General features: G+C 39.1%; 1 long non-coding RNA gene across 2 annotated transcripts in view; it reads left to right on the top strand.

The window, feature by feature from the left end:
* Positions 1 to 3,283: 3,283 nt before the first annotated feature.
* The window catches only part of LOC123363536, a 57,329-nt gene continuing 34,475 nt past the window's right edge, over positions 3,284 to 26,137 (top strand). Inside the window, exons 1-3 of one of the 2 annotated variants that reach the window (XR_006576801.1) lie at positions 3,284 to 3,706; positions 9,809 to 9,864; positions 16,468 to 16,585. This is a non-coding gene — a long non-coding RNA (uncharacterized LOC123363536). Of the gene's footprint in view, positions 3,707 to 9,808; positions 9,865 to 16,467; positions 16,586 to 26,137 lie in introns of those variants that run through there. The other variant, XR_006576816.1, reaches the window with a different exon arrangement.

Below are 26,137 nucleotides of genomic sequence, written 5' to 3'. Positions count from 1 at the left end.
CTTGGCTATAACTGGGGAACAAGGCAGACATTTTGTCATCCATTAGTGAGGGAGCAAAAAGGACAGCACTTTTTGCATCCAGGAATGGTGGATCCCAGCTAGGTGGGTTGGTGATGCTGGGAGTTTACTTTAGGTGCAAAAGTACTTTAGACAAGGATTTAGGCCTGTTAAAGTTTAGACTCTAAGAAAGATTATTTTGTTTCCACTTATTGTCCTTTCTAGCTACTTCTTTTATAAGAAACTTATGATCGTTTCACTATTAATATATTTCAGTACCGTAATGTTATGAAGGACCTGGTCCTGAGTTGTGCCAGTCAAGCTGTGTACATGCAGTCCTTTTGAGGACAGCTTACCTGATAATTTCTGTCAGGGCTGGTTTACACTTGAAAGTTAGGTCAGCTAAACTACATCACTGAAGGCTGTGAAAAATTGCATGCCCCCATGAGGTTAACTGAGCCCACCTAAGCCCTAGTGTAGAGACCACTAGGTAAACTTAGCTACCGCCTCTTGGAGAATTGGATTGACTACAGCAACAGAAGAACCCCTTCCGTCACTGTAGAAACTATCTATACTACAACAATGCAGCTGTGTCACGGTAGCTTTTGTAGTGTTGACACAGCCTCAATGTCCAGCAAAAGAATGCTGAATACTGCAGGGAGCATCCTGAGGACCCTGGGGTTGGTGTGTGTCTATCATCAGCCTGCACGGAGAGACTGAGGTCTGTAGGTCTCTGAAAGTCGCTGCTTATGTGTGGCCAGAGGTTATTGGTTTCGGGGAGTTGGGCTACAGAAGGCAGCAATAAGATTGCTTCATGCTAAGGGCAGATAGTGGTGAGGTGCCTCAAAACCTGAGGTGCCCCTGGGAAGCATCATATATGTACTTGCAACTTCAATGTGCAAAGTAAATTGGCTGCTCTCAATCCTGGGCCACACTGGACAATTGTTCAAAGAACACCCCCTCCACGCTCACACCTTTCCCAATGTACTTTTGCCCAATTGATAATCTCTACTGCAGTGAGGCCCTGTATTAAAATAATAAGCAGCACAGCAAAATGGAGGTACATTAGGAAAGATGTGTAAGGAAGCTTTCATGATATCTGTCTGTAGCCACTGCTATCAGATTCTCAGCTTCCTGAGTGTGTTAAAATCAACCCAAAATGTCATTTTAAAGGAAAAAGTACCTTATTACTGATGTGTCCTGGGGAAGCCAGAACACTCCCAACCTAGAGGTCTATAATGATCACATAATAGAATAACACAGCAGAGTACATCTCAGAACACATCTCACTCATTCAGAAATGAAAGGTTTTCTTGTGGAATTTATTTGACTTGTTTTATTCTCTTTCCATTCATGCAATGGTTCCCCACAGAATAATAAAATATAAACAATACAGACAGTTACTGAAATGTATAATGATTCTTATAGCACATATATGGTACAATACTATAAATAGTATTCAAAATATTTACCAAAAATCTATTGCTAAAGGACTAAACCCACCCAGTGTCTAATGTTAGGTACAATGCTCAGATTGGCTGAGCTGTGCTTGATGTATGACCTGGGGAAAGGGGTATGGAAATGGTTGTGTAGCAGGGTGCTGGTGCAAAGGCACCTAATTAGCCCCTGCTCAGCCAACCCCAATATGGGGAAATAGATTGGAGCCGGGGAGAAGTCTGGTGCCTGGCTGTTAGAACTGGCTGCACCTGCAGGCCTGGGAGTTCAAGGGCTATAAAGGCTGGCTGGCAGCCAGAAGAAGGGGGAATGGCCAGGGGAAGGTCAGTCTCCAGTCTGAGGGCAGACTCTGTAGGAGAGGAGATTATAAGGCCTGCAAGCTCTGTATATAGTATATCACTGGTGGTGGGAGAACAGGGTGTAAATAAAGCCCTGGGTGCTGCAGAACTAGAAGCCTCTCTGAGCTTTATTGGGGCAGCCAGTGGGCCCCAGAAAGAGGGGCAGACAGAGGACCTGTTACAGGTTGAATGATATCTTTATTTGGGTTCAGTGCCAGAACATTCCAAATCCAAATCAGCCACAGCTAGTGCAAGTTAGAGCTGCCCTAAGCCTGCTCTAATTTGCGCCTGGCTCCATTAGTGGGCCAGAGGCTATTTGGGAATCTGGAGACTATTGGAGTGCAGCTATTTTCTGGTCACCTCACAGCTCATCTTCTGACACCGAGGCTGGGGGCTGGTGTTGGGTTAGCTAGAACATCCCTTTGTTTCCCAAGAATTTTCCTACTGTGGGGTAATTTCCAACTAATTCTTAAACTTCTACTGCTGTAGCAGTGCAGGTGGAATGTGGCTATAAACTATTCAGCCAGCCAACCACTACTTTGAACTTTCCTTGTGAAGTGACAATCACCTAGATCCTCTCACTCATTTGAGCAACAGAAGGTGGGGAATACATTTTTGGGTACCTGTAATATCTGTTTTGTTGGTTCTACCTACCGTAAGGCAGAGGGGAGGAATTCTTCATTCTTTTCATATACTTATTTACACTGTTGGTCTGATAATATTTTTACAATCACTTCACAAAAGTGTAAATGGCTTCACATGGTGCATACAAGGTTTTTTGTTCACACATAAAACAGATAAAATTTCTAAGAACAAGGGGTTCACTGATCTGCATTTTGTGCAGCCATTTATACTTGTGCAAAGTGGGTTTAAAACTCAAACCAAATCAGAGTGGTAGCACTTTATCTTCAGTTTGCATAAATTCTGCATAGGTGTAAGCAGGGGAAAGGCAGCAAATGAGTAGGTCCCAGAAATACAAAGAGAACCTAATTCTGATCTCATTTATAATAGCTTTCAACTGGTGGAATTCCACTAGTTCTGATTTTCAGCTGTTTGTGTACTGCTTTCAGCATAGTTCAGGTTGGTGACCAGTTTTGCCCCAGTTAAAGTTAGTGCAGCTCAAAGGCCGTTGTAACTGATGCTCAGCTTCCCACAGCCCAAAAGATTCAGTCCAGCAGTTGGCAGTAGCTAGGACGAGAAGTTCCTTGGCCACCCCATCTATACTGGGGACACAGAGGGTCACTGGTACAGAGCACACTGTATGCTACACCTGCTATCACTGATGCTGGGCAAATACACAGATAGCCAGTTAATCTGGCATTAAAGCTTCTAGAGAAGCATAAAGTAGCATACATAACTTTGAATTGGGTCCATTGACTTCAGATAAATTGCTTATGACTATGACATAAGTAAGGTCAGAATGAGGCTCATTCTAGAATTCTATTAGTTTTGATTTGTCATAGTAAAGTAGTACTTGCCTGGGTCCTTCACTTTGCACTTAAATCAGAGGATATATGTGTGAAAGCCTATTAACTTCAGGTTAACGAATTTCTTAGAATTTGGTTAACAAATACATTTTCTTACTTCCTTTCAGTTGCACAGGAGTTCTGCCTGATACATGGCCAGATGAGAAATCTACCTTGTAGTAAATGGGGCAACCAAGCAAGGCTGCATGGAAAAAAACATGAGAAAAGAGACAGTAAGAGGGATGCAGCCCATGGTTTGTTTTCTGACTAGCATTCAGTACTTCATTCTGCCCCGTGCACTGACATTTGTGATCATTTCATCCTCCTGTTTTGAGTTTCCAAGCCTTGGGCCTGCTGCTGAGAACTCCCTCCCTCCCATTCTCAGGAATGACAATCTCACAGAGCCTTAGGAATGCAGTTATTGAGGCAGATCACTATCTTGGAGGAAAAGTAGGTAAAGAACTATTTGCATGGTGGGGCTTGATGATTAAAACCAGATTTTGAATTTGGGCGGCTAGTTCAGTTAGCAGATTATCAGGGTGATGTACTCTTAGCAACTGATATGGCTGAGAAGGTTAGCTGACTGTGTTGCTGTATGATTGAATATGACCATTTCTATCATTGATATTGCCACTGTTATACCATTGCAACAAATCTTGTACAAAGAATATGTTATCTAAGGTGTCAATGGAAAAGTTATGATTTGCTCAGTATGATTACACTGGTCTACAATTTTTGAGAAGTCATCTGATTCAGAGATAAAATGTGATATTTATTATGTATTTTGATGTGCTGAATTCAAATATGACAATTAAAACAACTGATTGGCTACTGTTTCTAAGATATTTAAGTTTTTACATTTTATGTCTATGTATATTGTGTAGATAGTAGAGTTTTAATCATAAATTGTAAACCTAGGTCTTTTCATGTGTTTATGGTTGCTTTACATGATAATATTTCACCTGTCCTGTTTATGTAACACTTTAAAAATCAGCAAAAGGGTTATCTAACTAAAATTTATTATGAAACAAAAGGCAAAAAACTATTACCGGTATGTACATAGTTTAGTCCTATTCAGTGTCTACTCGGCGCTTCTTGGCTTGTCTCTTGTATTCATCTCTTGTCACTGTCCAGCAATAGTCTGCAAGCATTGATGGGCTCCATTTGCCTGATAGCGTTTCTCCATTGTTGCAATGTCCTGGTGAAATCACTCGCCGTGCTCGTCGCTCACTGCTCCGCAGTTCGGTGGAAAAAAATCTAGATGAGAGTGCAAAAAATGTCTCTTTAGTGACATGTTGCAACCAAGGCTTTTGTATGCCTTGAGGAGGTTTTCCACCAACAACCTGTAGTTGTCTGCCTTGTTGTTTCCGAGAAAATTTATTGCCACTAACTGGAAGGCTTTCCATGCCGTCTTTTCCTTGCCACGCAGTGCATGGTCAAATACATCATCTCGAAGAAGTTCACGAATCTGAGGACCAACAAAGACACCTTCCTTTATCTTAGCTTCACTTAACCTTGGAAATTTTCCATGGAGGTACTTGAAAGCTGCTTGTGTTTTGTCAATGGCCTTGACAAAGTTCTTCATCAGACCCAGCTTGATGTGTAAGGGTGGTAACAAAATCTTCCTTGAGTCAACAAGTGGTGGATGATGAACACTTTTCCTCCCAGGCTCCAATGACTGTCGGAGTGGCCAATCTTTCTTGATGTAGTGGGAATCTCTTGCACAACTATCCCATTCGCAGAGAAAACAGCAGTACTTTGTGTATCCAGTCTGCAGACCAAGCAAGAGAGCAACAACCTTCAAATCGCCACAAAGCTGCCACTGATGTTGGTCATAGTTTATGCACCTCAAAAGTTGTTTCATGTTATCATAGGTTTCCTTCATATGGACTGCATGACCAACTGGAATTGATGGCAAAACATTGCCATTATGCAGTAAAACAGCTTTAAGACTCGTCTTCGATGAATCAATCAACAGTCTCCACTCATCTGGATCGTGAACGATGTTGAGGGCTGCCATCACACCATCGATGTTGTTGCAGGCTACAAGATCACCTTCCATGAAGAAGAATGGGACAAGATCCTTTTGACGGTCACGGAACATGGAAACCCTAACATCACCTGCCAGGAGATTCCACTGCTGTAATCTGGAGCCCAACAGCTCTGCCTTACTCTTGGGTAGTTCCAAATCCCTGACAAGGTCATTCAGTTCACCTTGTGTTATGAGGTGTGGTTCAGAGGAGGAGGATGGGAGAAAATGTGGGTCCTGTGACATTGATGGTTCAAGACCAGAAGTTTCATCCTCTTCCTCTTCCTCGTCTGACTCAAGTGAGAATGATTCTGGTGCATCAGGAACTGGCAGTCCTTCTCCGTGGGGTACTGGGCGTATAGCTGATGGAATGTTTGGATAATGCACAGTCCACTTTTTCTTCTTTGACACACCTTTCCCAACTGGAGGCACCATGCAGAAGTAACAATTGCTGGTATGATCTGTTGGCTCTCTCCAAATCATTGGCACTGCAAAAGGCATAGATTTCCTTTTCCTGTTCAACCACTGGCAAAGATTTGTTGCACAAGTGTTGCAGCATATGTGTGGGGCCCACCTCTTGTCCTGATCTCCAATTTTGCAGCCAAAATAAAGGTGATAGATAGGCTTTCTTAACCATAGTGGTTATACTGCGCTTTTGTGATGCAAAAGTCACTTCACCACAAACATAGCAGAAGTTATCTGCACTGTTCACACAAGTACGAGGCATCTCTGCTCACTTTGGCTAAACAGAAATGTGTCCCTTTGCAAAATCAAACACTGACAAATAAGAGAGCACGACACTGTATGATTTCTAGAGCTGATATAGGGCAATTTGTTCAGCAGAGTGATCTAAGCTTTGTTATGATTGCATCATCCATGACTTCTAGGAATAACATGATGCAATTCATATCATGTATGACGCAATACCAGCTTCAGATTGCATCATTCATTGTTTTGCCTAAAAAGCAAGTACTGTCCAAACTCAGTCATAGATTTATTCATAGATCCAGTCAAAGATGTATTTTAGTCATTTCTGGTTTAAATTGAGATCCCTTCCCTTTATAACTCACTTATCCTCTGCTATTCCCAAGTAAAGAGTCGTATATACTGACCCAATAGCATATCTTGAAAACTAGAGCCAGTCAACAATTTTAAGCATCATTTTCATTCTCAGTGACCCAAAATTAGTAAAGTTTGACTACATTTATTTCAGAAGCATTTTGCCTGTAGAGCAGTGTTATCCTGTTTACATGCATGTATCATCTTTTTGTCTAAAGTTATGAATGCTGGGCATGGAAATGTGTCTTATACATGTATTGTATCCCTGGGTAACATGCACCAGATAAGATTTACTTTAAGGCCAGACAGCTGTTTATTGATGGCCCATCAAGGATACTTAGATTTCACAATGGGCCATTGAAGAAACTAATTCCACCCAGAAAGATCTTCCTGTGAATGCCTCAGTAAGAATATGGGCAATGGATGCCCCTGTGAGTCATCAAACTGTGTAAGGATATGTGATATGCTCATGTGAGCCTAGACTCCATCTTGAGCCAGTAATTTTCCAGGCACCTGGGCTGTGAGCTTTGTTTGAGTCAGTAAATTTCCAGGCACATGGCAGAGAATATAAAAGACCCCACAGATGTCTCCATTTTGCTTCTTTCATGCCCTGATTCTTTGGACTGGGTATTTACAACTAAAAGGAGCATTTTGAACTATGGACTGAAGACCTTCCAATCTTTCAGAAGTTACCAGAGACACATTACAATCCAGCAGTTATTCTATCACTGCTACAAACCTGATATAAGGACTTTGTGATTATTTGTATGTACTTGATCTATTAACAACTTTCTTCTTTTCTTTTATTATTAAACCTTTAATTTTAGTTACTAAAGGATTGGTATTAGTGTGATTATTGGGTAAGATCTAAGTTATATATTGACCTTGCTTAGTCGCTGATCTCTCAGGATTAAAAGAACCCTATGTTTGATTAAACTGATTTTCAGTAACCACTTATCATAGAGTCCAGTGTCTGGGTGGTGAGACAAGGGCTGGAATGCCTAAGGAGACTGCATTTTTTTACTTCCTGTTGACCAGTGTGGTGAGACAGAGGTTTACTTTTCTTACTGGCTTGGTATAATCTAATGATAGAATAACCACCAGTTTGGGGTGAGTCTGCCCTATTTCTCAGCAGCTTGTCCTGAATTTGGCATGCTCAGCTGTGACCTACTAAGCTGTGACACTGGCGTTGTTGGTTGTTGTTTTTTTTTAAGGTACACTGGATGGATGCAGGATTTAACTTGTGAAATTCTATGGCCTGTGTTATGCAGGAGGTCAGGCTGCAAGGATCACAATGGTCCTTTCTGCCTTAAAAAATCTGTGAAATCTATGCACATTACATTTCATTGGCTTATTTTATGTTTCCCAAATAGTGGAGCTCACCTTTCCTTAGGTCTGGTCAGTCCTACAGAGTTAGGTCGACATAAGGCAGTTTATGTCAACCTAACGCTAAGTGTTTACACTAAAATGTAGCTTCCACCAACGTAACTCAGCTACTACACCAACTTAATAACTCTGCCTCCATGAGAGGCGGAGTTATAGGGTCCATGTAGTTAGGTCGATGCAGTGTCAGTGTCAACACTGTTGCTTATTACATCGACTGTTGCTGCCTTTCAGAAGTCATCCCACAACGCCCCACACTGACTGCTAAAGAGGTGCAAGCACTCCTGATGAGGATGTGCCCCACTGACACAAGGAGTGTAGAATGGAGATGCAAAAGCCATTCAATTACTGTGATGATTGTACGTCACCATAACTTAGGTCAACTTAATTTTGTAGTGTAGACTTCTCCTTGTAACTTAGACTGAAGGGATTGGTCTGGTCTTTACAGTCTGGTCCTTTTCTAGAACATTAAGGGAAAAGATTGTCACTTTTCTTAGTAATGTTGTAATTATTCCTCCCTTGCTTTCCTATCTCATTTCTGGTAATAGAATGCTTTTCCATTAAGTAACACCACATGGAAGAGAATTCATCAGGGTGGAGGGGAAGCAGCTGCATTAGTACTGATGATGCAGCCCAGAATAAGCAACTGTTCTACACCATTTCAGAGACAGAGCTGCAAATGCCCTGGTATCCTAAAGAGAAGAACTAGAGAAGAAGAGAAAAGAACCACCCTTCCGCTAACAATCTGTGATCTCTAGTGCCAATGACTAATTGAAACTGCCAGGAACATTTAACACAGCTATAGTTCCCCTAATGTTTAGCCCATTATGGAGGAAAATAGATGCAGAAACTTAATCCCTTTGTGCCTGATTTGTTGCAAGAGCAAAAGGAAGCAAAACAGTGACAAATGTGATAAGGAGGGATGAGCTGGAGCAGTGTGGAGAAAGGCATATGGATGCAACCACAGCTGCAGGGAGCAGCAGGAAGTGTGAATATAGAAGAGTGGGAGGAGCTGTGAGGTAATGGATCAGTTGGCATGCTGTTATCAGGTGCCATTATATGCCTCGCCAAAAGGAGCTATGTCAGCAGGCATACAATGAGAGGAAGATGTATGCTATTGATAAGGGAAGAGAAGAAGTAGTAGTTTTATGGGAAAGGAGCTGAAGAACCAGCCAAGAGGACTTACTAGTCTCAATCAAATAATTTCATTGCTTTGAGAGAGTGGAACTCTTTGCAATGGCTCCATGACTAGACAAGTCACTGCACCAACATGCATCGGAAATTAAAGGATAAGTCCAATATCTTGCCTGTTAAAACCAAAACCGATATTAGTTTTCCTTATGTTAAAGCAACAAAAGAAAACCACACATGGTTTAGTATGCATGCTTCATTGCAAGAGTAAGAGGACACTTTTCACAAAATAAATGATCTACAAAATACTCATGGTCATCCTTCAGAATTGCAAACATCCTTTTTTCATACAAGAAAAAAAAATCACCTCCCCAGTGAAATACTGTTATCTCAGCCAAATCTTTGTGGGTTTCACAAAGTTTTCAATCAACTGCAAAACCTTCTATAAGGTTTTATAGACTGATAGATTCCAACGCCAGGCAGGACCACTGTAATAATCTAATCTGATTTCCTGCATAACAGAGGCCATAGAATTTTTCCAAAATAATATCTAGAGTATATCTTTTAGAAGAAAAAAATCCAGTTTTGATTTATGAATTGCCAGTGATTGAGGATCTACTACAACCATTGGGTAAGTTGTTCCAATGGTTAATAACACTGATTGCCAAAAACGTATTCCTCATTTCCAGTCTGAATTTGTCTAACTTCAACTTCCAGCCACTGGATCATGATATACCTTTCTCTGCTAGATTAAAGAGCCCATTTTAAAATATTTCTTCCTCGTGTTAATACTTATAGACTGTAATCAAATCACCACTTAAACTTTTTTTTGTTAGACTCAAACTCAATCTATTTAGCATATCTCTAAAGCATGTTTTTAATCCTGTAATTATTCTTGCGGCTCTTCTCTGAACTCTCTCCAATTTATCAACATTCTTCTTGAATTGCAGGAACCAGACCTGGACAAAATGCTCCAGTGGCAATCCCACCAGTGCCAAATAGAGAGGTAAAAATAATGATTTTGCTCCTACTCAAGATTCCTCTGTTCATGCATCCCAGGACTGCATTAGCAATTTCGGCCACAGCTTTGCATGAGAAGCTTATGTTCTGCAGATTAGCCATTACTACCCCCAAATCTTTTTCAGAGTCACTGCTTCCCAAGACAGAGTCCCCTATCTAGTGAGTATGCCCTATGTAGCATAAAGCCAAGAACCAATCCCTGTGGGACACCACCAAAAACACACACTCTTAATGACAATTCCCTCTTTATGGTTAAATTTTGAGAAATGTCAATCAGCCAATTTTTAATCCATTTAATGTGCCATGTTAATCGTATACTGTTCTAGTTTTTTAATCAAAATGTTGTGCAGTACCAAGTCAAACGCTTTACAGAAGTCTAAGTATATAACACTGTTACCTTCATCAACCAAACTTGTAACCTCATAAAAAAAATATCAAGTTAGTTTGACAGGATCTATTTTCCATAAACCCATGTTGATTTGCATTAATTACACTACCTTCCGATAATTCTTTATTAATTGAGTCTCCCACTCTATTAGCTTGCCTGTGATTGATATTGAGTTGACAGACCTATAATTACCTGGGTCATCCTATTTACACTATTTAAAAATTGGTACAACATTAGCTTTCTTCCAATCTTCTGGAACTTCCCCCGTACTCCAAGACTTATTGAAAATCAATATTAACAGTCCAGCGAGATCCTCAACCAGCTCTTTTAAAATTCTTGGATGCAAGTTACCTGAACCTTCTGATTTAAGACTCTCTAATGTTAATAGCTTCAGTTTAACATCCTACAAAGATGCTGGTGGAATAGGAAGAGTGTTATCACCATGAGATTATATCATCTGTTTCTTCCCCTATATACAGAACAAAAATGTTTATTGAATGCTTCTGTGTTTTCCATATTATTAATAATTCTACCTTTTTCATCTAGTAATGGACCAATACCATTATCAGAATTCTGTTTGTTCCTAATATATTTTTAAAAACCTCTTCCTAACTGTCCTGAACTCTGCTGGGCACAATTTTCTCCTTATGTTCCCTTGCTTCCCTTACCAGTTTTCTACAATTCCTAATTTCCAACTATTCATTCCTATCAACTTCCCCTTTGTTCCATTTGTTTATATATATTTTTTACAGCTGCTTTCACTTACCCTCTAAAACATTTAAAAAAAAAAACCAGCATAGCCTTCTTCCTTGATTGTAGATTTTTGAGTATCTAGTAAGGCGTACTTACATGATTCCCAATTACCATTCACATTTTTCTGATTAAAGGTGAAATATATGCATAAGAAACAATGTTACCAATGAGTGAAGGAGATTACAATGAAACATTGTGGTTAAGCACTGGAATAAATTGCCTAGGGAAATTGTGGAATCTCTATCATCGGAGATTTTTAAGAGCAGGCTAGACAAACACCCAGCAGGGATGATGTAGATGATATTTAGTCCTGCCATAAGTGTATGGGACTGGACTAGATGACTTCTTGGGGTTCCTTCCAGTCCTACGAGTCTATGATTTGCACAATCCAGTAAAAAAAAATGTATTTGAACACCATACTTCATTGTAGAACTGGGCCTTTTGGAAAGATATGGGCTATGAAGTTGAAAGATGTCTCTCAGTAGCAAATATTGTCACTTTTGTACAGCTAACATACAATCAAATTCCATCCTGTACAGAAGTAACTGTAGAATATCTGCCATCCACAAACAGCAGTGCCTGAAAATACTTATCTGCAATTGTTCTTGCAAAAATCTTGAAGATGCAAGTACTGTTCAAAGCAAAGAGTTTTTTTAAAAGGCTTAAAAATAAGATCGTCTTTTTTACTGTAAAAAATAAAATAAAACCTACTTATTTTTCATTAGTATGCATGGTTACTTCATTTTTTCACATATTATGCACTATAACCTGGTAACATTCATGTTATGTGATGGACATCACTGTAAATAACATGCCACTGGAAGGATAGGTCAGCAGAGGTCTGTTGAAAAAATAATTAATTTACATAATAGAACAAAGATGTTTATTTAGGCTTATTTGTCTGCCACATAAAGGATCAGAGGGTTAGGGTCCTGGGCTCAGAATTATATAGAAACCAGTGTAAAAGGCACAGTATCTAGCTTACTGGGAGTTCCTCAGGTTATATCTTCACTGAAAAAGTAACTTCAGTTATCCACACTTTAGTTAGCCTAACATGAATGAGAAAGGCCACACTGAAACATTACTCGAACTTCACAGAGTGATTGTACTAACACTAGCAGTTGATGAGCTGTACTTTATACCCCAGGGAAGGCCAGCCAACTCTATTTAAAAGCACCACAGCATATCAGTTAAGGGTTTGTGTGAGAGCATACAATTCAATTCAGGATCAATATTATAATCCAAGTTAACTCTCCCAAGCTCTTAGTGCTGCCTTATTCATCTCTTGCAAAGTAACACCTTGTTTGTCAACTTTTCTGGAGGCATTGCTTCTTCTCACTCCTTGCTACGAGGGACCACGTGTGGCTATAACTTCTGTCTGAGCAGTAACAAACAATTACAGAGTTATCATGGTTTGAACATTTTATGCATCACCACTTTAAATGTTCCACATCTTTCTGCACACCAGATTGTTATTAGAATTAACATTATAATAGCAAGTACAAGTACAGGCCTGACAAAACCAGGACCCCATTGTGTTAGGCAGTATAGAAACAGTGAAAAAGTCTTTGCCCCAAAGAATTTGTCGTCTTCCCATTTGTCTGTTTAGATTATACAGTGGCATAGAAACTTGTCCATGGTATATCAGCAGAGAAGAGAAACCAGGTCTTCTGACTCCCAAGTACAGTGCTCTAGCTGCTGCTAGACCATACTGTGTCAACTAGCAGTTCAATGAATTGTTAGGTATAACTGATAATTTTTCTTCTGCCCTTGGTCTTTTCTGTAACCATCTCATATCAAATGCCTCTTATTAGGATGTAATGTAGTATTCACTCTCTGTGTGCATGCAGTACCAATACACCTGAAAGTACAATTCTCAAGCTATTTTATTCTTTCTAAATCTTTACTCACACATCTGCTGTTTAGCACATAAAATCCTGCTTTCTGTTCTTATCCTGATCTTATTCAATCCCCACACATCAACTGACAGATGAAATCCTCACTCATTTCTCTTACACCAGGAAGGGAGTTACTGGCAGTTACTGTGAGAAGAATGAAACATGAAGAATGAAGTTTTCAAAGGGAAGAATGAGAATTTCCAGTCTAAAACAGCAAAGAGTCCTGTGGCACCTTATAGACTAACAGTGGTATTGGAGCTTGAGCTTTTGTGGGTGAATACTCACTTCGTCGGAGGCATGTAGTGGAAATTTCCAGGGGCAGGTATATATATGCAAGCAACCTCGTTATCTCTAGCCTGTTTCTTGCTTGCATATATATTTAGCTGCCCCTGGAAATTTCCACTACATGCCTCCGACGAAGTGGGTATTCACCCACGAAAGCTCATGCTCCAATATCACTGTTAGTCTATAAGGTGCCACAGGACTCTTTGCTGCTTTTACAGATCCAGACTAACACAGCTACCCCTCTGATACAATCTAAAACAGACACAGATAGTAATAATGAGTCCAGGTTAGCAGGTTTCTAAAGGAGTAAGGCTGGCCAAAAACAACAATTCTGGTTCACAAAAAATTCCAAAGTTTGGGAATTTTTGTTTTGTTCTGATGTAGAAGGAAAATGAGACCTTTAGCTCATTTTCATAAGAAAAATCCACTCCTGCAGAAAGTGACCCACCCCAGAACTGCACAGTGGTTAGGATCAAGTCTCCTGTACTGCCTGATTCGGAGTAGGGACTCGAACTTGGATCTCCCACATCCCACGAGAGTGCACTAAACACTTGGCTGTTCTGGAGTCTCTTCTCTTCCTTCCCCCTCCAAATTCCACCCAAGACCTGAGAAACAACACACATTTCTTAATACCAGTATAATTCCATGATGACCCTAGCCTCTGATGGTGTCCCTAGCCTCTGTTTGCCAGAAGCTGAGAATGGGCGACAGGGGATGGATCACTTGATGATTACCTCTTCTGTTTGTTCCCTCTGAGGCACCTGGCATTGGCCACTGTCGCAAGACAGGATACTGGGCTAGATGGACCTTTGGTCTGATCCACTATGGCTGTTCTTATGTAAACATTTTGGTTTTGACAAGACAGCATTTTACAGCAGAAAAAGGTTTCTTTGCTTTTTTCCTCCACCAGCCCTAGTGAAGGCCCTACCAATACTGCTGGAGCACTTGCAAAGTGACACAATGCAACTGAGTGTAAGGGTAATATATTCAACTGGGATTTATTTAATGGTAACATTTTCAAAAGCAATTTAGGTACTTGGAAGTCTAAGTCTTATGGAAATTCACTGGGACTAAGTCACCTTTGAAAATGGGACTTGAGCACTTTTGAAAATTATACCCCTAGTCTTTTTTGAAAGGTACATTTTTATTGTGGGTGCATGGAAACATAATCCTTGCCTCTTATTCAAACATATGTAAGTCCAGATTTTCAACTGGCATAAATTGGCAAAGCTACGTTGACCTCAATGGAGCTTTGCCGATTAACACCAGCTGATGAGCTGGCCAGTGGTTACAGCAGTTGCACAGACACCATGGTTTTATGAAAACCACATTGCTCTTTGCGGATCTGTGTCTATTGAGATTGATAATAATGAGAAAGTTTAGGGTTATTACTGCCTCTAAATAATACATCTGTTACAACTAACAAGTGGCTTCACTGTAGGCGAATACCTATTTATTATCATACCCGAAACATAAATTAGATGGTAACTTATTTGCTTGCTCCAAAAAAAGAGCAGCTAAGATGAATAAGATGAATGAGATTTCTGATTTACCAATTTTGTTGAGGGAGAAACACATATATCATCACAATTAATGTGTCTGTTACTAATTAAAAGCAATATTCACAATGATCATTTCTGATGTAATTTTATATTTGGGTGGTTCAATGGGCAGACGGGGGGTGGGAGGTGCTTCAAATCCAAGAGTTAATTTGACTTTCCCCTTTTCTTCTCTGATTTCTATCAGCATCATTACCACTAGCTGTTTCTCATGTGTTTACTTACACAACAATTTAGTTCCTTTTGTGCAGTGCTTTTTCATATAAACACTATCCTAAATTGCTTTACATAATAATTTAGTTCAATAACTGCAGCAACTATACAGTGTGAATGAAAGAAAACAGTGGATTAAAGACACTTAAGGGTGGATGAATGGCAGAAGGCCAATAATAAAAGGAAAACACAATTAGACACAGGCTAAGGAGAAAAGACATGTTTTAAGATAAGATGCTTCAGACTATATCACCAAAGAAAATAGTACATAATAATGGGGCAAATCCTCATCTCATGTAAATTGTGAATGACTTCAATGGAGCTATGACCGCATATACCAGCTCAGGATCTGCTGCTAAATTAGACTATCCCCCTGTAAAACAAAATCTTATATGTAAGTGTGTGCATTCAAGGCTTGATCGTAGGGACTCTGACACCAAGGAAACAGGGGCTGTATTAGAATTTAATCAGAACAGAACCTTATTTAGTATTTGCCCTAGTTAGTCTTTGGATTTTCTTAGATGAGGATGTCAGAAGCAGAGAAGCTGCAGAAGAAGCAGGGATAGTGCTGAGATTCATCATGACACTTGAGAATGGGATGAAAGGTGTTGTGGCCATAAATTAATACCTATGTCCAGCGTCAAGGCCTTGGGGAGACATGAAGGAGGGGAAGGAAGGTTATCCAGTTCCTGGAAATGTCCCAACAGACTGATTTTTCTGAAGAGTGTGAAGGCAAACAAATTTCATTTGAGACTGATGTGACCTAAGGACATATTGATGGCAACTGGCAAAGGGATACATGAGAATTTCATTGCAGAAGTCCCCTGAGTCTGGCATCTACTAGTCCTCCAAAGGATGTCATAATATCGCTAATGAAAGCCTGAGTCATACTGGTCATTGTGGGACATGTGTGTGTGAAATATGTGAAGCATTATGGTATATATACTAAAAAATATGTTCTCTACTCATGTGCAAATTGAGTATTGTATGGTTCACAATGAATGCTCATTTACAGTCTGAGCAAAATGCTAAATCAATAGACTTGGGGGGCTAGAGGAGAAAAACAAAAATGGATTAGTCCTGTTTAGGACTAATACAATTTGAAACCATTTCTGGAGTGCAGATGAACACCTAGTTATCCCTTCAATCTGTGAGGACAAAGCCAACAGGAGGCTTGATTTTATGAGAAAGAATCTCAGCCAATGTTCTCTCTAATTTTTTTCATCCATGTATGGAATGAATTTTATTATGTGCAGCACCAATATCAAGGTAATGTGTGGATGTGGGCCACCAGTAGAAACAAAAAACCTAGATATGATATATATTTTAAAAAAGTTACCATAAGTATGGAAGAAGAAGAAGAAAGAATATTAAAACAATATTAAATATTAAGATAAGGGATAATTAACAAGGTACACTGCTTAAGGTGTTAATTTAGTATGAGCCCTAACCCTAACCACTGCCCCAATAAATACAAAAATGTTTCCTTTTAGGTAATGCTGCTCTGAAGTGTCTGGATTCTCAAAATAACACTCTAATGATGGTGCATCCTCAAATGCTAGAGCTAAAAGTGAAGGGAAACTTTATACAAACACTTTATACAAACAGCACTTTATACAAACAGTTAAAGAAATAGTTCATTGTAATGCAAGGGATTTACAGTTTCTAATTTTACTGATAACAATATAAAAATAAAGATATTTTTACATTTTGATTACTGATTTTGAATTGTTTTAAATTTAAATGTTTAAAGTTGAAAATTTCAAAGTTGAAAATTTCCACCCCGCCATCGACAATTTCCACCACACCATCAACCTTAGCCTGGACCAGTCTACACAAGATATCCATTTCCTGGACACTACAGTGCAAATAAGTGACGGTCACATAAACACCACCCTATACCAGAAATCTACTGACCCCTATACTTACCTATATGCCTCCAGCTTCCATCCAGGACATCACACGATCCATTATCTACAGCAAAGCCCTAAGATACAACCAAATTTGCTACAATCCCTCAGACAGAGACAAACACCTACAAGATCTTTATCAAGCATTCTTAAAACTATCATACCCACCTGGGGAAGTGAGGAAACAGATTGACAGAGTGAGACGCGTACCCAGAAGTCACTTACTACAGGACAGGCCCAACAGGGAAAATAAAAAAACACCACTGGCCATCACATACAGCCCCCAGCTAAAACCTCTTCAGCACATCATCAATGATCTACAACTTATCCTGAAAAACGATCCCTCACTCTCACAGACCTTAGGAGGCAGGCCAGTCCTTGCTTAAAGACAGTCCCCCAACCTGAAGCAAATTCTCACCAGCAACTACACACCACACCACAGAAACACTAACCCAGGAACCTATCCATGTAACAAACCACGTTGCCTACTCTGTCCCCATATCTACTCTAGCGACACCATCATAGAACCCAACCACATCAGCCACACCATCAGGGGCTCATTCACCTGCACATCTACTAATTTGATATATGCCATCATGTGCCAGCAATGCCTCTCTGCCATTGGCCAAACCAGACAGTCTCTACGTAAAAGAATAAATGGACACTAATCAGACATCAGGAATGGTAACATACAAAAGCCATAGGAGAACACTTCAATCTCCCTGGACATTCTAGAACTGATTTAAAAGTAGCCATACTTGAACAAAAAAAACTTCAAAAACAGACTTCAAAGAGAAACTGCAGAACTAAAATTCAGTTGCATATTTAACACCATTAATTTGATCTTGAATAGGGACTGGGAGTGGCTGGCTCACTACAAAAGCAACTTTCCCTCTCCTGATATTAACAGCTCCTCATCAATTATTGGGAATGGACTACATCCACCCTAATTGAATTGGCCTTGTCAACACTGGTTTTCCACTTGTGAGGTAACTCCCTTCTGTTCATGTGTCAGTATAATAATGCCTGCGTCTGTAATTTTCACTCCATGCATCTGAAGAAGTGGTTTTTTTACCCACGAAAGCTTATGCCCAAATAAATCTGTTAGTCTTTAAGGTGCCACTGGATGCCTCACTGTTTTTATAGTTAAGCAATGCTTCACATAAATTTAAATGCTTTGCCAAACAGGGATAGACATAACCACGTGCTTAAATGTTTTGTTGAATCAAGGCAATAAGCACTACATGCATTTGGTACACTATTGTCTTTCTGAACAATATATTCTGTGTATGAGTAATTAATAGTGAGTAGATTCGTCTAAAACATAAATTAAGGGACAGTTTTTTATACATCTTAGGTGCACCCATTTGTGTCTGAAATTCAAGCCTAATTTGTGTATAAAGTATAAAATTACAAGCTTGTAATGACTTACTATAAATCACCATAATTCAATGTTTCCGTTAATATGATACATCAATTACATGAAATTAAAAAGGGAGCCAAAATAACATTTTTAACATTCTAACTATACATTTAGATATAGTCAAGTGTAATATCAAAGATGTGTAAAAATTATGCTTCATGCCAACAACATTGAAATAATGGTTTGCAGGATTTTTTACATGTGAATATTGGCATTCCATGAATGTACAAACCTTGCAAGGGTGATGGAATATTTATATAAAATTACCTTCAGTGAAAATGTGTCTACATTTCAATTGTCATATTCTTGTTTGCATAAAGGTTATATTAATCAGCACAGCAGCGTAATGAAGTTTTCTGTGTTTCTGGCAATGAATGAGGACACGAAGGCACTGAGGTTTTAAATAACTTTCCCAAAGTCCCCCAGCAATGTGATGGGAGAACTACAAACAGAACTCGGGAGTCCCAACTCCCGGGACTACTACTCTACCTGTTAGACATCTTTCCTGTATTACCTTATGACAACATACCCAGTCCTTCAAAGTAACAATGAAAGAGACAAGATTCTGGATATCTGACCCTTATTTCTAAGGCACAGAACCAGTTTTAGCTGAGTGACTGGAATTGTTCTGCTTATTTCAGGAAGAATCAGATGCTTTAATATAAAACAAATATTTTATTATAAAAAAGAGTATTTTTAAATTTGTTTATATCAGTGTTTAATAGACAGTTTCTACTGTTAGTCAAGTACATACTATGAAGTAGCTCCTTAGTTTTTTTTCTGTACTGTAAAGAAAGAATAATTTAATGGGGGCATTTCCCTGTTATGAAAAAAAACAAACCCTCATTTAGAACGACATTTCACTTCAGTTCCTCAAGCTAACTTTTCTTTCTATTTTCCTTGGGCCAGATTTTCTAAAGCTTTTTCAGCTCTCACTCTCTCTCTCTCTCCCCCGCCCCCCCCATTGGATAATTCTGCCAGTATGTTTTATTTTATTATTTAACATTGCTGTAACGAGCTGCCAGAAAGATTACATCTGAAGCAGCCAGTGCCATACGCTGGCAATGTTTCTAAAGTGTCCTATTCTATCAAAGCCACATTATGCTGTTACAAACTGGTTCTACATTTTTATTTCCCCAACATTTCTGTTTACCAAGCACCACGAATATAAGTATAGGGGCAGATTCTATGCTATGGTTTTAAAAAAGCACAACATGGATTGTGCAGCATATTGGTGCACCTAATATGCCACTTCTAGACCTTGCTAGTTCTGGATTGCTAATGGGCCCAGTACAGCTGACACAAGTTAGAGCATCCTGAAGGTGTGCTCTAATTTATGATTACGTATAGGCTGCTTTGCACTCTAGCCATCTCCACCACTATTGTCTAGTATAGACCAGCATTCATCTACATAGGCACTACACAACATGGCAACTCAGAACTCACTATGTTGGTCTTACAGCAACCCAATACTAGGTGAATTCCTAGAGGTGGTATTATGTCCTCTTTAAGCCTTCAGAATATCATGAAAGAGCTATAGCCTCTTTTCTAATCAGACTACTCCTTCCAGAGTTATCTCATGATAGGTCTAATGTTTGTGGCATCACAGTAATGCTTCCATGATGAACAGAAATTTCATCAGCATTTACAAAAGGTGAACTCTGGGGACTTTATTTCAGAGAAACATAAGGAAGATTAAATACCCCAATGTTTCAGAGGTTCAGTTTAGATTCTCATCTGACATTCTTAGTTCCACAGCCCCTTTCTAGGTTCAAAAAATTATGTCTTTTTTGCAGTTTTTCTGCTTCCATTTACGACCAGGGTGTCAAGAAGCAAAGGAAAAAATATATACAAACAAAAGTTAACTAAACTAAACTTTTCTGATCAAAATAAGCTCAAAGTTCTGTGGTTCAAGTTTATTTATCCATAACTGGGGTATCATTAAATGAATTAAGACAAATGTTCTGATTAGCAAGGAAAATGCTTCCATTAGCACAATGATGTTATCATGCTTATGGTTGTTAGGAAATACAGATAAAATACAGTACCTGAATGTTCTCTGGTGGTTGGGAAAATATATATTTAAAGCTTGCTGGAGTGTGAGAATGGTTCTTTTAATTCCTACATGGAATATACATGTATTATCAATTTCTTGCCTTAGCAGAAACCAGCAGGATAATGGCATTTCTAGTTCTAAATGAAAAATCATAGATCAATTTGCAAATTAAACAATGCTTAGTGCCCATACATTAAAACAAACAACCTCTAATTCTTTCACTATGTAGCCTATAGGACTAACCTGCTTGCTTGCATATATATATATATATATAAAATGTTCTTATAGTTTAAAGTATTTGGTTTATTGTAATAAGTTTATAGATTTATATTAAAGTAAGTTTGGCTGTAATGCAAGAGACCTACAGGCTATATCCTGTATGTTAAGCTGAAGCAAAGTTAGCATATCTATATTAAGACCTTTTACTCAGAAAGAAAAGTTGACCTATAGCTTGTTATCTAAATAGATAAGTACCTACGCCTATGACCTTTTATTTAGACCAATAGACAATGGAGAATGGCATGGGGGGGGTTCAATTTTGTACCCACAGACTTAACAAGTACACCACAAGAAACTGATGTGCGTACATACCTGTCATCAATACGCACATACATATTAGCCTATGGGGTAAGTGTACCCTAACATTTCTGTGGGTGAAGAATGAAATTTGGGCATAGGAGGAAGGATTTCCAGCACTTTGCCCTATAAAAGAGGTGACCCACCTCAATAGAGTACTCCATTTTCTCACTTGCTCCAGTTCTCACTTTACTCCATCTCCAGTTCTCACTTCACTCCATCTCTATTCTCACTTACTTCCTCCACTCTATCTATTCTATCTATCTACAATGACTGCTACTATTAGTGGGCTATACTTGTTCTTCTTAAACTTTAAGTTTCAAAGGAACTAGGCTAAGCTTGGTTTCCCTAAGTTTTATTCTTAGTTTGTTGATTAGGTTTTGATTTAAGTTTGTCAAGTAAACCTTAGTCAGCTTTGATAGCTCTTAGCATTTTCTAAGCACTGCATCCCTCACTCAAGAATTGAGAAAGCTGAACCACAAGGCTGTTCCTGTGTCTCTTATCACCAGGTTATCAAGGAAGGGTGTGAGTATGTTAACCAAAGCTTTGTTACATATGATAATATAGTATTATACGCATCAATTGAATAGTAGTAATGCAATTGTAACTTTGTAACTCTGGGTATTTTACCATTTACTTACTATTATTAATTTTAATAAAAAGTCTTTAAGGCTGTATCTGTCTCAGTGTGAGCTTCGTGTCATACCCTCCAGGGTCCTTTATAAATTCTGTGGAGCCTGATTCAGGACAAAAGCTTTTATCTTCTGATCAAACAGATTGGCAAGTCTAAAACCCATACTAATTAATATTGATGATAATTATTAATATTATTAAGATCAAATAAAATTAAATTAATAAATTAAATTCCCATATTATCCAAATTAATATTATCAGTACACCCTAAATCAGGCTACAAATATTCAACCTAAAACAAACCACTCAAAATTTAAAAAGTGAAATATTTGTATATTCCTAGGAGACCTACATTTCTATACCAAACAAGTCTGTATAAAAAAGAGTGTAAGTCCAGCAGTTTTTTCACAGTTTTCAGGATGTTTCCTGAATTAAACATCCAAAAACTCTCCTCCTCTTGTAAAATATCTTGGTCAGGAGGGATCTTAGCTTATTTTATCACCATCTTTTCTATAAGAACATAAGAATGGCCTTATTGGGTCAGACCAAATGTCCATCTAGCCCAGTATCCTGTCTTTCAACAGTGGCCAGTGCCAGGTACCCCAGAGGGAATGAACAGAACAGGTAATCATCAAGTGATCCATCCCCTGTCTCTCATTCCCAGATTCTGGCAAACAGAGGCTAGGGACACCATTCCTTACCCATCCTGGCTAACAGCCATTAATGGACTTAACCTCCATGAATTTATCTAGTTCTCTTTTAAATCCTGTTATAGACCGAGCCTTCACCACCTCCTCAGGCAAGGAGTTTCACAGGTTGACTGTGCACTGTGTGAAGAAGAACTTCCTTTTATTTGTTTTAAACCTGCTGCCCATTAATTTCATTTGGTGGCCCTTGTTCTTATATTATGGGAGCAAGTAAATAACTTTTCCTTATTCACTTTCTCCACACCACTCATGATTTTATATACCTCTATCATATCCCCCCTTAGTCTTCTCTTTTCCAAGCTCTAAAGTCCCCATCTTATTAATCTCTCCTCATATGGAAATACCCCTGATAATTTTTGTTGCCCTTTTCTGAACCTTTTCCAAATTGAATATATTTTTTGAGATGGGGCAACCACATCTGCACACAATATTCAAGATGCGAGTGTACCATGGATTTATATAGAGGCAATATGATATTTTCTGTCTTATTATCTATCACTTTCTTAATTATTCCCAGCATTCTGTTCGCTTTTTTGACTACTGCTGCATATTGAGTGGATGTTTTCAGAGAACTATCCACAATGACTCCAAGATCTCTTCCTTGAGTGGTAACAGCTAAGTTAGACCCCGTCATTTTATATATATAGTTGGAATTATGCTTTCCAATGTGCATTACTTTGCATTTTTCAACATTAAATTTCATCTGCCATTTTGTTGCCCAGTCACCCACTTTTGTAACTCTTTACAGTCTGCCTGGGTCTTAACTATCTTTAGTAATTTTTTATCATCTGCAAATTTTGCCACCTCACTGTTTACACCTTTTCCCACATATTTATAAATATGTTGAATAGGACTGGTCCCAGAACAGACCCCTGGGGGGACACCACTATTTACCTCTCCCCATTCTGAAAACCGACCATTTATACCTACCCTTTGTTTCCTATCTTTTAACCAGTTACCAATCCATGAGAGCAATTTCCCTTTTATCGCGTGGCAGCTTACTTTGCCTTTGGAGAAGGACCTTGTCAAAGGCTTTCTGAAAATCTAAGTAGACTATATCCACTGGATCCCTTTGGTCCACATGCTTGTTGACCCCCTCAAAGAATTCTAGTAGATTGGTGAGGCATGATTTCCCTTTACTAAAACCATGTTGAATCTTCCACAAAAAATTACGTTCATCTATATGTCTGACAATATTGTTCTTTATTATAGTTTCAACCAGTTTGCTTGGCACTGAAGACAGGCTCACAAGCCTGTAATTTCCAGGATCACGTCTAGAGCCCTTTTTAAAAATTAGCATCACATAAGCTATCCTCCAGTCATCTGGTAAAGAAGCTGATTTAAATGATAGGTTACAGACTACAGTTAGTACTTCTGCAATTTCACATTTTAGTTCCTTCATAACTCTTGGGTGAATACCATCTGGTCCTGGTAACTTATTGCTGTTTAATTTATCGATTTGTTCCAAAACCTCCTCTAATAATACCTCAATCTGGGACACCATAAATCTGCAACCTTTGCACCAGGCAGACAAGTCACCATGTGGCTCTCCTGGTCATCGCAAACCCAGCTACCTATGTTTTTAATGATTGAATTGCCCATTACTAATACCTATCTCTTTCTAATAGCTGGAGTTCCCTCCCCCAGAGAGGTATACACAGTGTGAGAGGATACCAAATCATCATCTGGAAGGAGTTCAACATTTTAACTCAATGTCTTCAGGACTGGGACTTTTAATAAAGTACATTCTGAAACATAACTATAGCATAACCAAAACCAGAGAAACACCACTGTACAACGTTACACTGTGTTTGCTCTGATATCCCCAGTGAATCTCATTTCAGTGTTCAGAGATTTTAAGTCAGAGTACTGGCGATTATTCCAATGTACAACAATAATTAGCAGGGGAACTCTACAGATGGCAACACCAGAAGCATAAGATGTCACGTTTTACATTAATAGTAGACATTTTGTTCCCCTTATTGTTCATCACTGAGACTATTTACAGGGAAATCAGGCTCTTTGATTCTTAAGAGTTCATCTGCCACAGCTGCTTATTCCTTACTTGAAGCCATAATCCTGTTTTTCAGTCCTGTAAAATGCAGAGTCTGACTGTATGCCTTAAGTAGTCTTTTATAGACTTCAATATTAAGGATCAAGTTGAGACAATTGTTGCTCATACATATCCACAAAAAAACTTGAATACAGCATGGGCATGGGGTGGAAAATGGTCATTGGTCACCCCACTCTGACTATCATACAAATATTCTTCCCTGGCCTCTTCAACAGCTGTCATGGACTTATCTACACTTGTAGCGCTGCTCTCCCATCAGTGTAGGTACTCCACCTCCATGAGAGACCGTAGTTATGTCTACAGGAAAAGCCCTCCCATCAACACAGCCCTATCCACACTGGTGGGTAGATTGGTCGCTCAAGAATTTTCCACATATCCCTGAGTAACATAGCTATATTGACATAAATTTGTAGAGTGGACTGGGGTGAGTGGCTGTGGGTTTTAAAACATAGTGTGAACATACCTTGAAGTGCTTCCCATATGGGATCAAACTTTCCACGGGTGCCTCCATTGGTATCAGTACTTGATGCGCAAGATGATGGTGAGAAAAGCTGTGTTGTTAAAAATGACCTCTGCACATGAAGGGGTGGGGACCTGTGTTGAGCTTGGCAGAGGAGGTGGTGTCCTTTTAAGGGAGGCCACAGAGCCAGGAGATTACCTGCAACATGGTCAGCACCATTCCAAGTACATATTCCAGTACATTGGAATAATCCTCCCACAGGTGACCGGAAGAGGAGAAGACTATTTATGCCCAGGTAGGTATGCAGGGGAGGCAGCCACGCTAATTGCTGGTGCCTCCTTGTGACAGATGTTCATTGCTCTGTAAGGAAGGGATACAGTGATCAGAAAAAATTGATTGGGAAAGGAGGTATTCTTTAAAGGGGCAGAAATGTGGTGGGAGGTCACGTTCGGGGTTCCTATGATTGGTTCAGCAAGGAGCCAACCCACATTCCTTTACAGCCCCCTTTTACCCTCATTCAAAGGGAGGAATGGTGAGGTCTCAGCCATGGATTGGCCGGGGACCAGGATGGGTGTGGGTTGGGGCACTACTGGCATATGCATACACTTCCTGGCAGGTATATATAAATGATTATGGAATGACCTGCACTGCAAAATTTTATCTGCCAGGTACTCCCAGATATTTAGGAATAAATTTACAACTTAATTAAACCACATCCAGTGTCTCTCGTCCTTCTTGAAACTCCCACTTTCCTGAGCCCAGAGATCTAACACAGGAGAGAATCTGGCCCAGGCATGTTTAAAAACCTATTACATGGGTTAAACACCAGGTGTTAAACACCAGCAAATATGGTTTTAAACATGACTGACTTTGTCTAAATAATGTTTAATAACATTCATTCACATATTTTCCAAACACAACCCATTTTCCCATTACAGACAAATCCAAAGTGAGCTACAAGAGGCTGGTTCATCAGACTTTGTTAATTGAAGCTCTAATAAACTGATAACCATAATAAACAGCATTGTAAGCTCCTTGGGGTAGCTTGGGATAAGCTCCTTCTTTTTGTTTTATGTTCTAGCACAATGGATTCCTGGACCATGGCTAAAGCTTCAGGCTTTACAGTAATACAAATATTAACGATCATGACTTCAGTATTAATACATATAATATTCAGTATCATATTTGCATTTAATACCACTGCTCTTGCCTCTTAAAGGCTATTTAAACAGCTAGACATACCCTACAAAAGCTAGACATACCCTACAATTCCTACGCTAGTAGGAAAAGGAAAAATACTCCAGCTCTTTACTGAAATAATCTA

The sequence above is a fragment of the Mauremys mutica genome, chromosome 1 (assembly GCF_020497125.1).
Source record: "Mauremys mutica isolate MM-2020 ecotype Southern chromosome 1, ASM2049712v1, whole genome shotgun sequence".
NCBI classification, from domain to species: Eukaryota; Metazoa; Chordata; order Testudines; family Geoemydidae; genus Mauremys; species Mauremys mutica.
This window is presented reverse-complemented; position numbering and strand designations above follow the sequence as displayed.